The sequence below is a fragment of the Nanorana parkeri genome, unplaced genomic scaffold, assembly GCF_000935625.1.
Source record: "Nanorana parkeri isolate BGI_ZX_2015 unplaced genomic scaffold, ASM93562v1 scaffold12, whole genome shotgun sequence".
NCBI classification, from domain to species: domain Eukaryota; kingdom Metazoa; phylum Chordata; class Amphibia; order Anura; family Dicroglossidae; genus Nanorana; species Nanorana parkeri.
In genome coordinates, this window is record NW_017306280.1 from 1,654,713 (window position 1) to 1,671,926 (window position 17,214).

Genomic DNA, 17,214 nt, shown 5'->3' on the forward strand with positions numbered 1-17,214 from the left:
CCCCGCCAAAATAAATAAATAAGTGTGTTGGATTTTTTATTTTTTTTGGCACAGGGCTCAGAAATTTCTAGCGTTACTGGAATGTGTGCAAATAATTGCAAATCATTAAAGCAGTCCTTTCCCTCTGCAAGTGTTAACAGTAGATACAAATTCCAGCCTGACCCTCAAAACCTGGTTAGGCTTTTATAATATTATTTATTTCATAATAATGAGGCCTCCGGCACAAAGTGTTCAAATCTATGGCTGGAGATTCCTGCGGCAAGAAACTCCATTTATTTCCACAACTGAATGTTAAAACCAAACAAAATTTTGAAGGACATTCGTCAAGTATCTGTTGGCACTACCAAATGTTCTGTACGGAAATCTTCTAGTTTATTATCAGCTTTACCTGGACTTGTTACAGTTACAGCTGGAGGTAAAAGGAGGCAAACACTGATGGTGAGATTTCTCCAATAGCAGACTGAACAAACACACTGAAATGTCATACTGGCCTTTTATAAACACAAGGCGGACAGTTATGGGCAGCAAAGGGTATAGTATGCTGCTTGGTGTTGACACACAATGCCAGGATGCAGAGGGATGTACAGGAAACACCTGGCTCTCTGCGTTTGTCTGGAAAATGTCCAGCTCATGACTTTGAAGCACAACACCACGGGTTATTTACCAAGCTGCAGTTTATATGGTTCGTGCGCAACATAGGATCAAGCCAGGAACTTCCTCCATCACCAGCTGTTCCTTGTATTTACAGCAGCGAGTGCTCTGCCGTAACTATGCCTGACCACAGACTGGAGATCAGGTTTAAACGCACAATTAGGGCTTGTGTAGATGAGAAATTGCAGAGTGCTTTCAGGTGTATTTAGTGTACATTTGGCATCTATTTCCAAGTCTTCTAATACTATGGAATTCCTTTAAAAGTGCTCCAGCTCTGCAGCTGACCTCCTGAGCTGCAGTTGATCTCCATTCTAAGCTTTATCAAGCTGCGTTTACATTCTGTGTAGGGAAACTAGAGGTGATCATTGCTGAAACCACCCCGCCACCCTCCATCATGTAACAGTATCAGCCATTTTAAGACTGGCTCCATTTTAATGAAAAACTAGTGCGGGCAAGTCTAAGAAATGCAAACTTAATAAACATGTTTTTTTGTAAGGAATAGTTGCATGGTCATCTTCACATGACTGAAGAAACATTGCCAAAGGACATCACCAGACGTCAAGAGTCACCAGATGGACCAACACCCAGCCAGCCTCATCTTGGAGAATACATCTGATGTGCCTGAACTCTGATGTAATGTTACTTAATGATTGGATAAATACTAGGTCATTAGTTACCACTAGCCAATGATGCTAAAGCTTGATCCTAATCTTGATATGCAGAGTCTATAAGACCTATACAATCTTCTTAGGGGTTTCTGCAGTTTTTTGGCTTTAGGCTGACCTCCCACACATGTATTAAACTTATCTGATTTGAACCTACTCACAGGCATTGAAGCATCGGTTCTTCACCAATCTCTAAACAATGAAAAGCAGTTGTGACATAAAAAAAGCCCATGTACACCAGCTATTAGGCTGCATGAGCATTTTTCTTTGCTGTCCTTTTTTGGAACAAATTCTGATTAGCTGAAATTATAATAACATATCTTATTGGTATTTTCCCCCCCAAGATTGGTCAGTCTAAAATGAAATTAAATAAAAATAAGTTTATATTCAGAGATTATAAACCAGTAAACAGGAAATTAGATTAGACAGACAAGTGCACACACATTTTCAAGGTCATTAAGTAAAATAAGTACTGTAAAATAAAATATTGTGTAAGATGCAGTAACCAATACTGGTTTTAATTTAATGTAGTAAATCAGTAAATTATAAGCTTTGATTGGTTACTATAAAAAAAATAGTAGCAGAGGAGGAATATAAACCTTTTACCTGGGGTGCAAATGCAACCATCTAGCCCTTTCATGGTAGGGTCAGATTTTTAGGCGTTAAAGCTGAACTCTTGTATAAGCAAATATTGTCTAACTATAAGAGGCATATGTTGATGACTGCGGGTCCTGTTCTGATCAATGCCTGAATGATAAAGTATCTCAGAGCCTCCAACTCAACATACTGTATCTTATCAATATTAGCCTAGAGAGACAAATACCCTCCTGCCCCTATCCCAGTCCTCCCCTGAAAAGCATTGACCATTATGCATCAATATATACTTTCAGCTTGCCCAAATTAAACTCCAGTGTACATCAGGAGCACCCAAATCCAGGACATGAAGTATGTAAATAATTACTTTGCTACAAACCAGGACACAGGACATGGCCCCCTCCTGCTAAAGGTGCCCGCACTGTATTGTGGTATGCAAAGACAAAGGCCTAATCTCTGACTTGGAACAAAGTCAGTATTTGCATATTGCATTGATCCCAAGATGTATGTTGGTGCCAAATTTAGACAAGATTATGTACTAGGGATGCACTGATACCGGTTTCTCAGTATCAAATACGAGTACCGATATTTTGCTTTCAGTACTCACAGATACCAAGTACCGATACCAATGCTTCCGCTGGCATGGAGCCAGCTTCCTGGGCAATCAGGTAGCCAGGTGGCGAGTAATGACATGCTGCCCAGGCTTCCTGATTGCCTGGGAAGCCGGCTCTGTGTTGTTTGGCTGCCTCGATTGTGATTGGCTGGGAAACCGGCTTCAAGTAATTACCCTCACAGCTTTCTGATTGGCCGAAAAGCCGGCTCCATGTTGATTAGCTGGAAAGCCGGCTTCCAGCCAATGAGCATCAGGCCGAGTACTCGCCTAAATACTCGGTATCAGCACCTATACAGATACTAGTATCGGTGCATCCCTAGTGTGTACTAGCACCTACAATCACATACCAAGGTCAGTTCAGTATATGGAGATCAGTTCAGTATTTCCTCCTGGCAGGTTCACTTTAAGCAAGCCACATATTTTCTAGCTATGAGTGGTCTAGCATTCTGAGCAACAGAAATGTTATATTTCAGTTCATAAACGATGTACCGTAATTGCAATACGCTGGCTCTGTGTTTAAGTGTAATTCCAAGTGGCAGGCCTGAATGCAAAGGCACCAAAAACAACATGGAAACAAAACATCATTTTAATTGTCTGCTTAGTAAGACAGATCTACCTTTAAGCTACAATTTTTGTTAACTGGAGTCGGTGAAAATTACATCCACTTGTCTTTTAGATGCCAACTTAATATTGTTATTCCTTGTCGAATTTAAGCCATAAGACAACCAAGTGACAGAATGAGCTCTGTAAACATTTATCTTTAGAAAATGTGTATTTTTATTTTTTTTTACCTCTGAGTAATCCCCCATAGGCTTGTGTTTATGGGTTTTGATGCCTACAAAAGGCACTTTTGTCACTGCTTGACAAGAGCAATTCTGATTTGTAAGCCTTAATACAAGCTAGCTACTAATTATAATTCAGGCTATGATCATCTCGGTCATGGAGAGATTAGCTGATAATTCATCTTGGAGTTTGTCGAACCAAGAACAGACCAGTGTAATTATTCTAATCAAGATATATTTTCCACTTCTGGGGCACTGCTCCCTCAAAGTTTCTAGGCCTGAAAGGATTTTAACATATTGCCCCCTTTCTATCTTAAAGACAAACAGCGCTGATGGCAGGAAAATTACATTATTGTGGAGCTGGCAGCTGAGGGCTGCCAAATAATGGTTTTGAGAAGCGGCTTCTTACAAAAAGAAAATGCTAATAAATAAATGTTTTCTTGTAGCGCTGGAGAAAAACGGCAAACGACTTCTACTTCTTTCCGCCTGGAAGTGAGCGTTTGCCTCTCTCTTGGGCCCTGCGCCTGTGTGTTTTATCAAGTGCCTCCGACAAAGAGATATATTAGGAATGGGAGTTGGAAGGAGTTGTGTATTGATGTAAAGATTGCAGAGATCAAGGGAATGACGTGTTCAAAAGAGGTAAAAAGTTGAGTGGTTTGTATCAATAAAGTTGAATGTTTTAATGCTTTGCTTCAAGAAGAACTCCGGGCAGAAATGTTAATAACTTTTGTAGGGGGGCTATCCCCACACTCCAAGGGTTAACTGCTAATTGTTTGCCTAGGGTCAAAAAAAAGTTATACTCACCCGATCCTCTGAGCCAACTGCCTATTCGACCATTCCCTGGAGTGTCTCTCCCCCCTCAGCGGTCTGGGAAACCTCAAGTCATCAAGTCAAATACAGTGTATAGGACATGAGGACGCCTAGGGACATACCATCGTTGCAGTGGAGGAGGATGTCTCGGGAGGGTGCGCTGCCTGCTCCAAGGATCAGGTAAAGTAAAACATTCTTTTATTTTTTACCCCAGGCAAAAACGAGCATTTAACCCTTGCAGTGCAGGGGTAGCTGTTTTCTTTTTAAAGCAGCTACAGCCTTAGTAGAAAAGCCACTCCCCTGCAGCTGCAGAGTGGCACCTGTGCTCTCTGTATGGAAGCAGTGGTCTCTCAGCAGAGGTTTGACACACCTCCGGCCAATTCAGACCTATAGCTCTGCAATCAGCAAAGCTCATGCTCCTTGCTGATAGGTGAGTTCTGGTTCTGACTCAGCAGGTGGGAATTTTTAATTTAGGTATTGTGTGGACACCAAAAACCCTCACCATATTTTAAAGTAACATTAAAGTCAAATTTTGTTTTCCCTCCTCCCAATGTTAATATCAGCACTTACCTTAAATGATGCCTCTTAATCCAATCTTCCTCTTCTTTCCTGTTCTTTTCATCTGTCCCTCCAGCGGTGCGGCTGCTCTCCGATCCAGCGCTGACTCCTCTGTCTCCACAGTACAGCAGCCAATCACTGGGTTTCTCTCATCCAGCGGTGCATGCTGGGATAGGGTACATATACTAGATGGAATTGCCATGTGCAGAGTCTTGTGCCAGCCATGGATTAGTCCAGGTTGGGGTGCTGTCCAGCCTGCCCGCAAGGCTAGCCCTGAGGACTAGGGGTGGGCAGATACTGCAGTGTGGGAAAAGTTTCCCTAGGCCTCAAGTATGGAGGAGGCCTGTGCTGTTGTCAGAGGAGAAGAACCAGTGGAGCTGATGGCTCCTGGAGGTGCCTGGAACAAAGTGGACCGCAGGAGCAAGTCTGGTGTCTATCCTGCTGAAGATCTATGCTCATCCCTCCTCATCTGTTACTCAAATTCCTATTCGATGTGCTACAAATTGATCTAGACTGAGATGCTAAAACATCTGGTGATTATCTGGGATGTCTAGGATCCCTATATCCTCTGTCCACAGTGTGAAGATGTTAATAAAAGTTATTCAGCATTATACTTCTGGAGTGGATATCAGCTTTGTGAGCACTAGAAGAAGGGCGGTTAATGCTAATGGGGCAGCTGAAGACCAAAACCCCTAGACAACTAGTGATGATGGTTCCTTCGGGGGTGAGCGCTACAAAGCCAAAAAAAAGGTTTGGCTATACTACTTTTAATTGAGGTCTATATATCAGAGTAATAAAAAAGAGGGACAGCTGAAAAAGGAGAGGAGGAACAAATGGATTTGATTTAAAAAGAGGGACATTCCCTCCAACTTAGAGACAACTGAGAGTTATGGCATAACCTTATCATTCTATTCAGCAGTACATAGAAACACAATGCTGTGCATTTTAGTACTGCAGAGCTGAATAAGCAACCAGCAGTGAGTTATTTCTATGGTCAGAGTTCATTAAAACATTGAAGGGATTTCATTTTCTCTCACAGCATTGGCATGAAAGCAGCTCTTGGTGGAAAAAAAAAATGTCTTTCTAAATATGGGCTTGTAGGTTTATAATGGTGATCATTTTGACATTACTATTTTCGCCCGCTCTGATTAACAGGCTAACAAATACTGCAAAGTAACAGCTGCTGTGTTATATTTAGGAGCAAGATACCTTGTTCCTAAATATAACAGAGACAGAAAATGTATTTAATTTCTAACGTGCAAAAATAAAATCGGAGTGATCTGCATATTGATCTGCACATTTTATTTCTGAATCAGTATTTCTGAAAAATGACACAAGCAAGTTTATTTTAAGGCTCTTACAAACGTGTAGCCAAAAGTCATCACAGGACCAGAATAGTGATATGGAAGAAGCTGCTTCAAGCCAGGGCTGAATTGACACGTATTAACCACATGAGCAGTTTATAACAGCAGTACCTGAACTATCAAAATGATGATGGAAACGGACGATGAAAGTCTAGGGGTTTCCACTTGTTGTTATACACTGAAAACACCGTGCCGAGATCCAATTTAATGTGGGCTTATTTTTCTAACTCGTGGCAATGCATGTGTTCAGGCTTCCAATGGCTACCAATGGGGCTGGCTCCCATGAATGCATTGTCTCAACATGCACTGTGGAAAAAAAGCCATGGTCTTTGATAAGGGTCAATGGGCACAAAGAAGTCTAAGGCAGTGCATGAAAATGCATAGAACATTCAATTTTATGTGCTATTCACACATAACACACATCGAAAATGCATCTAAAAATACCAACTTACAATCTTGTATTAAATTGTATTGTAATTATGTCTTCCCTATATTGTGAAGCGCTGCACAAACTGTTGGCACTATGTAAATCCTGTATAATAATTATACTACATACTAGGGATGTCCCGATACCGATGCTAGCATCGGTATCGGCAAGTACATGAGGGCCAGTACTTGTACTTGTACTCGGACTTAAAAAAGTGGCATCGGGACATCCCTACTACATACAGAAAGGGTATGTCACTAGCACACTGGATTGAAGGGACCCTGAGTGGCCCCGAAACGTTGCCTTCTTTGTGAGATGTGCATGCGTCAATAAAGATGTTTTTTGAGTGCTTCATTCTAGTGTGCTGGTGACATCCAAAGTCACTTCAGCACCCATTACCAAGGGGCAGACTGGTAAGGAGTGCGGTGGGATACCTATTGGACCATATAGCACTAAAACGCAAAACGCTAAGATGTGAAGCCCTCCTTACATGAGAGCCTGCTGGGGTATTTGTGTATTCATGTTGTTTTTAATTGCTCCCTTCAAATCCATATGTGTCCTGCCACGCCTTTTAGATTTACCCCTGCAGTAAATGCTGATCCACTGACCGTTAGGCTAAAAACATTCATCATTTAGAAAAATGTAATAAACAATGCTAAAATATCTTTAGTAAACTCAAAGCTAGTCACCAGTATTGCCTGTAGTCTCCCTGCAGCCAATCTTTCCCCTATTACTGACTTACTATGCCTTGTCCTACATTGTAGCTTTGTGTGGGGGCAGCCATCTTAGTAAAGGCAGGGCTCAGAGGTCAGTGAGCAGAACAGCAGTGACATCCCCAAATCTCACTCTAAGTTTCAGACTAGTAGTCAGAGGCAGTAGTGCCTGAGATCCCACATTGCAGATATACAACTATGAGGCTGTAAGCACAGTGGTGCTTAGGCATCCTCACATACAAGGAAGTGCTTTGCTATTTTTTAAGAGAGAAAATCCAAGACAAATGGTACATATTAGAGCATTACTTCGGCATAGTTAACATTTCTTTATGTTCCCTATAACATCAGCTTCAACTCTTCTGTGCTATATGAAAAGGAAATGTGTAAGTATTGAAGGACAGGAGCTGCAAGTACTGACTTGTTTCGGAAGGTACAGGCTTCACAGCTGCTATCCTTGCTCCACACTTGGTAAATCACAGTAGACTATTGGAGTAGAAGTGTTAGCCTAGGGGTTACGGGTTGTCACCTTACGTTTCCACTAGTTTTTGACACTGAAAACGCCATGCTGAAATCCAGTTTAACTTTAGCTTATTTTTCCAACTCGTGGCAAAGCATGTTTTCAGGCTTCCCATTGTTTCCTGGGGGGCTGGCTCCCATGTACATGTTGCATCAACATGCACTGTAGAAAAAAGTAATTGTCTGTGTTTTAGCGAATTGATGAGTGTAACGGGGCACGAAGAAGTCTGAGGCAGTGTATGAAAATGCATAGTACATATTAAAAATGCACATACAAATGCAAGAACATAGGCATAAAGACCTCCTTACATGGCCAGGTTCTGTATTTGCGTATTTGTTTTGTTTTTCATTACTCCCTTGATTGTTTACCTTCCTAGTTGGAAGGTAAAGGCTTCAGAGTTGCTATCCTTGCTTCCCCACTTGCTGAATCACAAACCTGACTCAGCCAAAACAGATAGATATTTCTATCCTGACAGTTTTGCTCTAAAAGGTAAAGTTCTGTTTTGCCCATGCACGTTTCTTTCATCAAAGGAAAGGTACCCATGTGCAGCTGGGGTAGGCAGAAGTTAAGTGAGCCTTACCTGGTACTGCATGGGACCTATACAGTCACCATTCGTATGTGGAGGCCATCTACCATTGGGATGCATAATAGATGGCCTCTCCGAAGGAATCAATAGAGATTCAGAACAGCCCAGCTGGGAGACCACTCTGGCATCTTTGTGGCTCCCAGTGGTCCACACAACAAAGATCTGGCAGGATAAGACAGGAGAGTATAAGCTCAAAAGCCTGCTCTTTCAGTCATCAATGGTGGCTTCCATATTTCAATCTGAAAAGGTTTCTTTTCAAAGACTTCAATTCACAATCGTATTGGGACCAATTAAAATAAGACCTAAAAACCTTACCTTCTGGTTATTCAGTATTTTTTTTTCTAAATAACTTGAATAAATCTAAATCCCATTTCTCAGTAAACATGCGTCACCAAAATATTTCCAAGTAAAGTGTATGTATTTAATTAGTGATCTGTCGGTATCTCAAGTGCTCGTGTTGTCTCACAGCAGGGGAGGTTCTGTGTGACAAGCCATATACACTTACACAGGCCTCCTGCGGGCTCTTCTACATTTCCTGGCATTTCTCTGACTTTCTAAGGAAAATCAGCTGTTTAAGATGCCGGCTATATTTGTTGTCAGCCTCTGCAGCTCGTAAAGGAATATGAAGAATGAATGAATGAGGGGAATGATGTATGAATACCCTGTATAATCATTGGTATATTTATATAGAAATCGAGGATGAGCCAACAACTGTACCCTTCGTAAATTTTGAGCAAGTCTTGTATTGCTGGCCAGAACAATCTAATTGCTTTAATGAAATGATCAGTAGACTTACAGAAATCAGTGGAGCTACATATATCAAAGTATAATTTTTAATACGGCCATTGCTTAAAACTTGCCACATGCTGGTTCTCTTTAATGTAGATGTAAACTCTTACTGGACACTGGTGCAGTGCAGCCGTTCTTTTTTCCTACAAGCTCTGCCCACTGAGGTCCGTATGAGAGGAGGCCTATGTAACTCACCATGTCAGTATATCCCTTTCTGTCAGCACCCACCACGCCTGCACACCCCGTTCTAGCAGCACCCACCACATTGGCACATCCACTTGTGTCATCACCCACCATGCCTGCACGCCCCTTTCTGTTGGCACCCACCATCCCTACACACCCCCAATGCCTGCATACTCTGTTCTAGCAGCACCCAGCATGCACCTGAGCACGCTTCTCACCACTGTCACTTCATGCCTGCATGAAACACAGCATCACTACCCAAACTGAACCTGTATGCCCTCTCCTACCCTCCCTCTCACCAATAGTCCTGTGCACGTTTTCCCCTACTCTCACCAACACAATTGCACCACCATTACCACCACCTCCCCTGTAAGCTCTTCTCCCAACTATGCCAAAGCGCTCCAACCTCTTCAATAAAATGGGGAAGAATAAAAGATTTATGTCAGGTTATAATAATTTTTGTGCCTTTCTGTCCCTGTGACAACTGCTTCACTAATTTCCTGTCCTGCTGTCACAAAGTAAGGTGAAATCTCCCAAGCAATTTCATGGACAGCAATTAAAACATGAAAAAGAGATTTACTCTTTCCAATCCAAGGCCAAAAAAAAAAAAAATATTGGTTGGAGTTCTTTGTCAGTCGTCACACACCAAGGATGAGAGCTCATTGAATTCAAAAAGTAGTTACAGGTAGACTCATAACTCAAAATTAAATCCTGAAAAATATACATGGCACATAGGTTTAGGTTTCGAGGAACTGTTCATCACAACCACCAAATAGACATAAGCCTTTAGGACAACTTTTGGAAGCACACCCTGATGTGAGCAACTGTCTGCTCTGGCTGCAGGGGATTACACAGAACATTTACAAATAAACATTTCAAAGAGCATTCTGGGTTTTCTAAAGAAAGAGCAGAGCAGAAGCTGTTTGCCTTCAGACCATCCTACAAATGAACTCTATATGGCTGGAGCAAGCAGGCAATGAAGGATTAGTCCGTTCTGTCACTTATTCAAATGTGTATATATAAAGTAGTAACACTGGACAGTTAAACATGTAAAGGGGAGCTTAGAGCCCCATCTGTTGGCTGGAATAAAACCACAAAATATAAATAAGGGAAATCCAAAATTTTACAATTGTTACCGGAACAAGAAGTATCCCACTTCCTGTTGCAACTCAGGGACAGACGTGAAGGGGAATATACCCAATGGGATACAGACAGCAAAAAAAGGAGTTTTAACCCTTTCCTGCTCTAGCCAAAACTAAAATAAATAAGAAGAAATGTTGGCCACACACACACACACACACACACACACACACACAAACACAAACACTTTAATAAGTCCCCCAGTCAGTCTGGTGATGGTAAGCTGCGGTGTGCGTCACCTAGCAGTTTCAACTAATTCAAAGTCAGGTGCTGAAATGCAGTGTACACAGTCCCAGCTCCCAAAGGGAACCTGTCACCTGGGTTGCAGCACATGACACAAAAACTGTTAATTTCAGTAGTGGACGCTGTTCTTTCCTACGTCCATCTTTTTTTAAAGCTCCCTCCTATGCACAAAATCAGTTGTCCCGTCTTTTATGTGCATCGCTGGTCAGGATACTCGGATCCTGCACAGTCAGTCTGAGATTGGTCTTTTCACATCTCCGCAGAAGCAGACTGTGTGTACATATAAACAGATTAATTTCTCCTCGATCTGTCAAAATAAATCCCATTCTACCTGCAGCACACACACAGACCTCTCTATAGAAAAGTGGGAGTTTTGTTTTTCTCTATCCAATCAGCCATACTGTCAGGGAAGGGATGTGTGTGTCGTTGCGCTGATGAAAGTGCACTGGGGCAAATGATTCTCTTTGAATGATACAAATATTTGGAAATGGAGGTGTGATCATCCACTTCAATCCAGAGCTGAGATAATATGTGCAAATTAAACATGACACAGAGGAGGCCTATGCTTCATTATACTCAGCTGATGAGCTGCTGCTGCTGCTTTCTGTGACAGTCAGCAAAAGGTAACAATTGTGCATGTGTATAAAGGAAATCTGGATAGACTGATGTATGTGAGCGGCTGATGATGAATATGCTTGTCGTCTGTCTGCTTTGCTGATCTATAGGCTTCAATAATGTCTCAGTCACTGACTTGGAGCAAGTACAGAGGCGTAGCAAGGTCACAAGGTGCCCGGGGCAAGTGTTTCATTAGCGCCCCCCAACAAACCAAACCATAGTTCAGTGCTCTGTATCGCCAGGGCCCGTTTGCAGCTGCGACCCTGTAATTCTGCCACTGACGCCAAGCTGTGGAGGGTCTACAAATCTCACCAATACATGATACCACAATGCAGAATACGATTGGCTATAGAGAACTGCAAATCCCAGCAATACTTTATACACCAATGCAGAATACCACCAAGCTATAGCGGGTCTACAAATCCTAGCAATGCATTATACAGTAATGCAGAATATCGCCAACTATAGAGGACTACAGATCCCAGCAATACATTATACAGCAATGCAGAATATGATTGGCTATAGAGGACTACAAATCCCAGCATTACACATTGTAAAGAAAAGCAGAATACCACCAACTATAGAGGATTACAAATCCCAGTAATATATTACACAGCAATGCAGATACAGAGGTCCGAACAGTGATGGTACTACAAGTTACAGCCTCATTCATACCTATATTTTAGGTGCATTTAGAAATCCCAGCATCTGAAACTTGCTATTTCCTGCAGCAGGAATCCCTAACCTGCTGTTTACATTCAGCAGCTGTCACCCATTCATGTTAATGATCGGGTGACAGGATGACAGCGCTGGCAATCTGTATGTAATATGCAGTTAGGAATCAATCACTATGCTTGGATGCATCAATCGTGCGTCCAAAGATAGTGTATATGGGGTGCCAGCGTTCTGCAGCTTTCATATGCGGCCGCTGTCACCAGATCATTAACTTTGAGGGGGGGTAGAGAGAGAGAGAGAGAGAGAGAGAGAGAAAGTCCATGCGGCTCTCTAATTAGGCGGCCGCCTAATATGCCTAAATAGAGGACTGCAGCTAGCTGATTGTGGCTGGCCTGGATTGCCATCGGGCATACTGAGGCAATCCGGGCCAGCCGAGCCTATTTTCAGTGGTGGGCCCGGAGCCCCTAGGTCAGTGATTGCTAACGTTTTTTAAACCGAGTGCCCAAACAGCAGCGCAAAAATCAATTTTTTTAATCTCAAAGTGCCAACGCTGATAATAAGTTTGGTGTTGTGTTGCAGTTTGGGCACTGAGGTTTAAAAACGGAGGCAGAAATTTCTATGCGGATATGAAGAGGAAAGCTAACAAAAAATGTAAGTTTCTGTTTTCATATACATCAACTACATATGCCTGCTTCATGTGCACTTGGTGTACATTGCTGGCATATGATTTTTAGAAATACAGCTGCAAAGGTAGAAATGGGCTAAGGGCTACAAGAAAACTGCTCAATGCTTACTACATGCTTTGTATTTAAGTGCTGAAAGTTAACAGTTCCTAAAGCTGGGTACACACTGAGCAAACTTCGGCCAACCCAGCAGGAATCATCCGGTATTCAATTAATTGGTGACCTATATCCCGTGGACAAAAGTCCATCATTAGATTGACTTTTGCTGAAGGAACCAACTTCATCGGCCAAACGGTGCTTGCAGCCAATCTGGTGGCACCACTGTCAGAAAACAATGTACATAGCACCACTCTGCTCTGCCTATCCTAAAAGCATGTTCAGACTGTCTGACTGACAACACTGTGCACAGCAATAGAGCTGTGATGGCTCAAAGTACAAGACCTCTTATGAGAAAATTCATGAAAAACAGTTAGAAAATAAATACGCCAATAAGAATGAATTACGAGATATATAAACTCCTTCTACACAGTCAATGAATTCATTATAATGAATAAAATGGTCTTACCTGTTTGGGCATTGAAAGCTGTATCTTATTTGTGAAGGGTCAGGTGATAGGACAGGTTCTCTTATTACTTTTTCTTGTGCTGTGCTTGATTTCATGCAGTGGACGTTTGTATTGGAAGCACCCCTGATTGCGGTGGTTGGGGGACATTCTTAGTCCTGTGAAAAGAAAACAGACAGTCAGTGATTCTGTTCTGTGTACATCAGACATAGCAAACAGCTGCAACCTTTCTGCAAAATATTTTTAAAGATATGATGAAAATATATTGTTACAATGCAGAACTCATAGCATACCTGAATTTCCTTTAATGACTCTGGATCATCCAGACTAAACCCAAAAACCAAAATGTTCCATATTGCAGCTTACCAGTCCTTACATGTGGTGGCTGCATTTGTTTTCATTTTTAAGACTTCAGGACAATTTTATCAAGTACAGAAAACACCGGGTAACCTTGCTAGTAATGCAGTGTGCTTGTTTTTTCCTGTACTCGAATACTACTAGTCCCATCAATCCATCGTGTCCCACTTGTCCACTAGTCCCATCAATCCGTCGTGTCCCACTTGTCTACTGGTCCCATCAACCCATCGTGTCCCACTTGTCCACTAGTCCCATCAATCCATCGTGTCCCACCAACCCATCGTGTCCCACTTGTCCACTAGTCCCATCAACCCATCGTGTCCCACTTGTCCACTAGTCCCATGAATCCATCGTGTCCCACTTGACCACTAGTCCCACCAACCCATCGTGTGCCACTTGTCCACTAGTCCCATCAACCCATTGTGTCCCACTTGACCACTAGTCCCATCAATCCATCGTGTCCCACTAGTCCCATCAATCCATCGTGTCCCACTTGTCCACTAGTCCCATCAATCCATCGTGTCCCACTTGTCCACTAGTCCCATCAATCCATCGTGCCCCACTTGTCCACTAGTCCCATCAATCCGTCGTGTCCCACTTGTCCACTAAGCAAAACAAATGGCAAACACACTCATCAACTCATAACCAGCTTCGTCCACTAGTCCCATCAATCCATCGTGTCCCACTAGTCCCATCAATCCATCGTATCCCACCAGTCCCATCAATCCATCGTGCCCCACTTGCCCACTAGTCCCATCAATCCATCGTGTCCCACTAGTCCCATCATGTACCACTTGCCCACTGGTCCCATCAATCCATCGTGTCCCACTTGCCCACTAGTCCCATCAATCCATCGTGTCCAACTTGCCCACTAGTCCCATCAATCCATCGTGTCCCACTTGTCCACTAGTCCCATCAATCCAATCGTGTCCCACTTGCCCACTAGCCCCATCAATCCATCGTGTCCCACTTGCCCACTAGTCCCATCAATCCATCGTGTCCCACTTGCCCCATCAATCCATCGTGTCCCACTTGCCCACTAGTCCCATCAATCCATCAAGTCCCAATTGCCCACTAGTCCCATCAATCCATCATGTAAGGGAAATGAACAAAAATCAGACATGTTTGAAGCCCAGCCTGTGTGTCGATAGATGCCTCCATAGATACAGTGGAGAATTGGGTATAGACAGGAAGGGAATGGACAGGAAGATTGTTATCTGCAGAATTGTTTTAAAAATAAAACAAACAAACACAGCGACCACATAGGAGGACTGGTAAGCTGGGTGGAAAAAATAATAATACAAAATATATATAATAATAATGATATTAATAATAATCATAATAAATGAAATAATATATTTGTGTTTTGGGTTAAGATACAAGAATTCTGGATTTTTGGGGGGCCTTTTCTTTTCACATTGCATCTACTTTTCTTGCACTAAAGCAGGAGTAGGCAAACTCTGGCCCTCCAGCTGTGGTGAAACTACAAATCCCATTAGGCATTGCAAGACTCTGACAGCCATAGACATAACTCCCAATAACAGATGCGGTGGTGAAACCACAAATCCCATCATGCATCCGTTATTGGGAGTTATGTCTTCTTTACTGTCAGAGTCTTGCAATGCCTAATGGGATTTGTAGTTTCACCGCCGCTGGAGGGCCAGAGTTTGCCTAGACTGGCACCAAGGTGAGCCGCCTTAAGGCAGCTCATTCATTGAAATGGCTGTCTAACGCGCAGGAAAAAAAGAGTTGCATGCGCCATATTTAGCACTTTAACAAAGGGCACCACAACACACAGAAGTGCATTAAAAAGACATTTTGTGCGGCACTTTAACGGAGATGCCATTCAGAATATTTGGCACTGTAGTAACCTAACATGCGTTACCGCAACACAACTGTGTGAATCAGATGCGTATAACATTGCAGGAAGTGAATATGTCGCTGAGGACTGATTTTCCTGAGCCGTCAGTCAAATATGAAAACCATGGACATTTCCAATCACAAAAAATGTGTATGACCAATGGTGCCCCCGAGTATCAGCAATGATTGGTTTTATACTGCTACAGCTTCATACCAAACTGTTCCTGGGGAAATATTGTCCTAACTATACTGAGCCCTATAATGTGTACTGGGCCGTACAGCTGTGCACCTTACTGTCTGCTGCCGTGCACAATTTACCTCAGAATGAGCTGTTCCTATGACACGTCTACAGCAGCCACATGAGCTCCTATGGAGGCAGCTGGTGCCGATAATGGGACTGACAGAATTACCTGAGCCATTGCTTTAAACACAAGCAAACACTCCGAAGTCTCTCATGAACATTAAAAGTAATATAAAAACAACAAGATATTGGAGAAATCTTCAGAAAATGTTTCTACATGCAGTGTGACAGAGAATGCTTTGTCCCTAACCTCCTATACCAGGGGAAAGAGAGAAGCTGATTGGTTGCCATGCACAGCTGCTCCAGATTTTGTCTGCTCCAGTTTTGATAAATACCCCTCTAAATGTTTTTTTTTTTACCTTAATGCATTGTGTGCATTAAGGTAAAAAACAATCCAGCACCTTTGCATGCTCCCCCATCTCCGAACAGTGACCTTTGGTCCGTGTTCACCACTGACAGCTCCAAGACATTTGTGCTGCTTTCCTGAAGTGCCGGGTTGTAGAGGAGGGCTCCTGAGAGGACAGGGCAGTGATAGGCAGCTACATCTGCCTGTCAAATTGTTGTGAGCAGGGAGGAGGCAGGAGCAGGGGTGTGGCTTGCTGAGACCTGTGTGTTCCAGTAGACGCAAACATCTCCGCTCAGTTTTCTGCCGCACATGCACGGTTGTCTCCTTCGCAACCAGATAGGCAAAGGAGACACCCATAAATAGGAGGGGAGGGTGGTGGTCTATAACATTTAAACAATTATTGAAATGTTGGAAAATAAAATTAAAGTGACATTAAAGTCTATTCCCCCCCCCACCCAATGTTAGTGTCAGGACTTGCCTTAACCAGTTGACATCCGCGGTGTTAAACCCCCTTCCCATCCAGGCCATTTTTCAGTATTCAGCGCTGCGGTACTTTGACTGACACTTATTCCGTCATGCAGCGCTGTACTGAAATGAATTTTGTACCCTTTTTTGGGGACAGATAGAGCTTTCTTTTGGTGGTATTTATTCACCACTGGGGGTTTTATTTTTTTATATATGAAGGAAAAATTACAGTTTAAAAAAAAAAAAAAACAGTTTCCCCTATATTAAATTCTAAAACATTTATAATTTCCCAATTTTTTGGTAAAATATAAAAGACGGGGTCTAGTCGGGTAAAGAGACACTAAACATGTCAAGCCTTAAAATTGCGCACGCGCGCGAAACCTCAAAAAAACTAAATTACCCAAAATTGGCCATAGGCGACGCATTAAAAGCTTTTACCGCTCATCAGTTTAGTGTTATCAGTGATTGATGGCCCTAAAATGATTGCTTTCACTGCGACGTTCGCGGCGATATGTAACATGTGTAGCGCAATTGTCATTTTCGCGTGCTGGCGCATGCGACGCATATTTACGTTTAAATGTGCGTAAACGAAGGTGGGGGGACTTAAACATTTGGGGGGGTGGTTTACTTTTTTTTATTTGTGACCTGTTATTTTTTTAAACTTTTTTTGTTTGTGACTTTTATTTTTTTTAACTTTTTTTATTTATATAGATTT

At 42.5% G+C, this 17,214-nt stretch overlaps 1 long non-coding RNA gene across 1 annotated transcript in view; it reads left to right on the forward strand.

Annotated features, from left to right (window-relative positions):
* The window catches only part of LOC108787003, a 22,026-nt gene extending 14,633 nt beyond the window's left edge, over window positions 1–7,393 (forward strand). The window contains exon 3 of the long non-coding RNA XR_001941239.1: window positions 7,317–7,393. This is a non-coding gene — a long non-coding RNA (uncharacterized LOC108787003). The remainder of the gene's footprint in view (window positions 1–7,316) is intronic.
* Window positions 7,394–17,214: the final 9,821 nt, after the last annotated feature.